Genomic DNA, 4,624 nt, shown 5'->3' on the forward strand with positions numbered 1-4,624 from the left:
TAGAAACTAAAAAGTAGCCAATTTGTAAATCAGATTTTTAGGAAACTATCTATTGTAAGTAAATTTATCTAAATTAGGAGTCTTATTTTTTATGATTTTTTAAAATTGGTTCCAAATTTTTAAATAACTCATCATTCATTTGAAAATTAATAATATTTAAAAAAAATTATTAGATTTTAACAAATAACAAGTAAGTAGGTTAGAAAAATTACATAACATTTAGAAATATTCTCATAAAAAAATTGAATTGTAAAAAAAACTACGATTACAAAAAATGTGTTTACAATCAAAATTTTTCTAAAAACCAAATTTCAAATTTATTAATTTTGGTATTAAAAATAAATAAAATAAGTATAAAGAGTTGTACTATACATGATGTGTATAGCAAATGTGTCAATAATATGTACAATAAAAATTTAAAAAATATTGGTTAGAATAAAAGTTATTTCATTTTTTTGTTACACCCTGCAGTATGATTGTTATAAGAACTAAATTGAAAATAGATAATGGTTAATTATGGTTGAAAATATGAGGCACCTGCAGACACTAATAATTCATAATTTATATTGTTATAGACTAGTTAGGGGTATAGTGAACCCACGTCACGCGTGACATACGTTTATCAAATTTCAATGACACATAAAAATTAAAACTGAGAAAAATTATGCTATTCTTAAAATTGTATTTATAAAAATTTCAAATAAATAAATTATTAATATTTTAAAATTTTATAATATTCCTATAAGATTGATTATGTTACTTTGTTCTATTCAGTATTTACAAACTTTGAGCACACGAAAAATTGTCAAATCCCTGATTGCTAAAATTTGGCACTACACCCAAAAAAGGTTCGGCAGTTCGCTACTCCTGTCATAGCTTATTGACGTGTATTTTGTTTATATAACCATCCATGGGTCACGACTCAATAATAATAATAATCACTAGGTATATAATCTTTATTTGACAAAAATTAATTCCCATCTAGGTAGATGTAATATAACTTTTAACCAGTAGGTAATAGATGTAGTGATAGACGACAGTAAATCAGGGGCGTATTCAGTTCTTCTTCCAGGGGAGGGTGAAATTTGAACTCAAATCATAGGTTCTTATAAAAAAATTTGTACATAAACGACAGTGTACAGATTATAAATAAATTGGCGGATCAAAATTTTTCGATTGTTTCGCTTGCTTAAACGTCAATAATTGATTTCTACCCACTTTCATAACCCATAACATTAATTATTGTAAACAACATCAACAATAAACCAAATAAAATAACTTGACATAGGTACATATAAATATAAAAGCATATTATAATAACCACATAATATAATAATAGTTATATTAAATATATAATAATAAAATAATATTTAAATAACAAAATCCAATTTTCTTTTAGTCTTTGAAAATTTTTCTACAACTTTTGATGTGTCAATAGTTGTTTCTATGAATGTTCATCAAAGCCAAACCTGTCAGTTTTTACTGAGACATTTGGCTTCTCAGTCATGTTTTTAACCTGATGTAACATTAAGCATATTTCAGAAGGATATATGCAAAGGAAAAAAGGTGGACAAATTTATAAAAATAATCACATAATTAAATTAATTAATCAATTAAATATCTAAATCAGACTATCTGAGTAAAGTAATACTGAATAGCGGAAATTAAATAAATATGATAGCATTTTTAACTATTTAAGTTATGTCATAAATAATAACTAGTTGTAAAAAAAATCTAAACTGATTTTGCTCAACATGGGTAAGTAAAGACTAAAATATACATTAATGCAAATTATTTCATAAGGCAGTTTTTTTTAGTTAATTAGATTTATTGCCTAGTAAGCTAAAAATTAATGTCACAAAAATTATACTTTATACTAATGTCTAATAAGGTTGCAGAGTGCGGACCATTAAAAAAAAAATAAATGATAAAATCTTGTAAGTTGAAGACGATCACAATTAATAATTATTATAGACACACTGCCACAGATACAACAACAATAGTAATTATTGTATATATCTGTGATTATAGCCACGATATCTCTAATTTTTTTATTTTAATCAGTCTTATTTTCATTCTTAATTGATAACAGGTTTTTGATAACCATTATCCATTTATTCCATTTCCATTAAGAAAAAATAATATGCACGGTATTTTTAATTTTTTAATATAACATTATAATAAAATATGTAAGCACCTATACATGAAACACATTCAACAATGTCCAGGGGGGGGGGGCGATCGCCCCTATCGCCCCCCCCCCCTTGTATACGCCCCTGCAGTAAATTGTACAAGTTTAGAATGTATCTTATTATATTATATACCATATACGGTATACCTACAAATTACAATACAAATTATTTCAAAGCCTTTCAAAAATTATAATTTTTTTTAAAAAAACCACCCTCCCGCTGAAAACTTTCATCTGATAAAATACCTCTTTTTCCATCTCTTCGCTAGCCTTTTTCAGTACAGTAAATGGAATCATTATTATTTCTGTACATTATAGTTTTAAAATAAAAATTCAAATGATGGGTATCTACTCAGCAGTATTCATTAGTCATTATGATATAATCTAAACAGAAAGTTTAGAAAAAACCAGTATATCTAATAATAGGTATGTCAAGGATTCGCTAATACAGTTAGTATAGGGTACGCATATGGATTAAGTACCTATATATATTTTAATAAATCTATAGCTATTAGTTACTATAGGTAATATATTGTTATTTGATGTAACATATAATATAACTCATTAGGACTTAAATTTATTATTCAGGTTGAAGTGTTGCATCATATTTTATATTATATAAATTACTGTATAGTGAAGTAGGTTTTACCACAGATATATACAATAACAATAATTAATGTAAACATTGACTACCACGCATATGGCGGTTGACTTCCAACTGCTATCTTAGTTAGCTATCTAGTTATTGTATATATCTGTGGGTTTTACGTAAAAACATTAGGTATTTGATATTTTTGGGCTACCAAATTAACGGTAAAATTTTTAATTTTTTTATTACAAATTACAATTCAATTATTAGTTTACTTTATTAGATTTTTCACAATATTATGTACAAAGAAGGCAAGATAAATATAAAAAAAAGCATAAGTATTTAAACCCTTTAATAAAAATAAAAATAATAATTATTAGCTGTGGTAAAATATAAAATTAAAATAATTTTCACTGTAATGACGCAATGGTTGTCGAATTGTGCTATTACAATAATTCGTAACACGCGTATCGGTCATTATCATTTCATAAAAATCATAATTTATATTATAATCCTAATATTTTGATAAAAAATACAAAATCATACAAATAAAGTGAAAAAATGTAAATCGTAAAATTTTTTTTGTAAATTTACCTTACCGGTAAAATTGTATATGGTAAATTATGAGACTCACTTCTCTATAGATTAGGCAGATACCCGTCTACTGTACTTTCATAGTTTCATGCACATATAGATATAATACACATAAATCATTAAATGTTTATACAATTGATTAACATATTATTATCTATTTATGCTTACATGATTTTTCTTTTATATTGATCAAAGCTTTGGTTACCATGATTTCTTTGCGATTTGGTAAATGATTATGACCGTGTTGCAGAATATTTTGATTTGTCATTAGTTTAACGGTATAAGTACCTACTTAAAACTGCTAGACACTTTAACAAAGACTTTTTTGAACATCGCCATTTAATTAAATCTCTTGTCTTAAAGTTTAAAATGTACATCATATAACTATCAAGACAAATGTTGTCAATTTTTTGTTCGATTTTATTATTTCCATTGTTGCTGGATACAGAACAGTCGAGAACACAGCGTACTACTAAGGAACTAACATACTCGTACTATAATATTACTACTATTACTACTCCAGATATTTCATAAAATCTCATTATATGAACTTGAATCATTATAAGATAAGTATGGATTTTACATTTTTATTATAGTTCCACATGACCCGTGGTACTCATACCGATACCAGATATAGGTATTTAACGCATTATCGCAAATAATAAAGATTATTTTCACTCACTTAGTGACTTGTGGTTTCCATTGGGTTGTCATCAATAAATTATAAAATCTCTCAATGTGAGAGAGAGAGAAGAATGGAGACCCAGAGGGCTAATGCACAAAATAACCACGTATATTTAACGTCTATTTTCGTTAAATATTATTTATTATAATAATTATTTTTGTAAAATATTTTCGTACCTAATCTAATTTTCATTGATTTTTTTTCATTTGCCTTTTTTCCCTTCTACCGCCTAATGTATATTATACTAAATAAAATATTTTAGATTATTTTATGTATAGGTATGTAAGTAATTTAGTAACTTTAGAGTGGAGCTGTGTAACTATGAGCTTTATTGTATAATTTTTAATTGAACTACCTAATATACTCAGTTTAAAAGATATAATATAATATTATTGTAATTTGTAATATACCTATACTAATATATTGTCTGTATAAAACGGATTTATTTGTAAATGAATAGGTTCTATTTTTTCCTCGTTATAATATTTTTAATTAAAACAAACCGGGTTTGTAATTTAATAATGTTGTAAGAGGAGTGTTCACAGATACATTATTATAAAACATA

The 4,624-nt window shown here is 25.5% G+C and overlaps 1 long non-coding RNA gene across 1 annotated transcript; it reads right to left on the bottom strand.

Annotated features, from left to right (window-relative positions):
- Positions 1 to 3,032: 3,032 nt before the first annotated feature.
- LOC149057429 (uncharacterized) lies at positions 3,033 to 3,867 on the bottom strand. Its single transcript, XR_016191104.1, has 2 exons — positions 3,543 to 3,867; positions 3,033 to 3,444 (listed from the first exon to the last, which is right to left on the bottom strand). It is a non-coding gene; the product is annotated as an uncharacterized LOC149057429 (long non-coding RNA).
- Between the last annotated feature and the right edge of the window lie 757 nt (positions 3,868 to 4,624).

The sequence above is a fragment of the Diuraphis noxia genome, unplaced genomic scaffold (assembly GCF_037042655.1).
Source record: "Diuraphis noxia isolate RWA-SAM2 unplaced genomic scaffold, SU_Dnox_SAM2 contig0003, whole genome shotgun sequence".
NCBI classification, from domain to species: Eukaryota; Metazoa; Arthropoda; class Insecta; order Hemiptera; family Aphididae; genus Diuraphis; species Diuraphis noxia.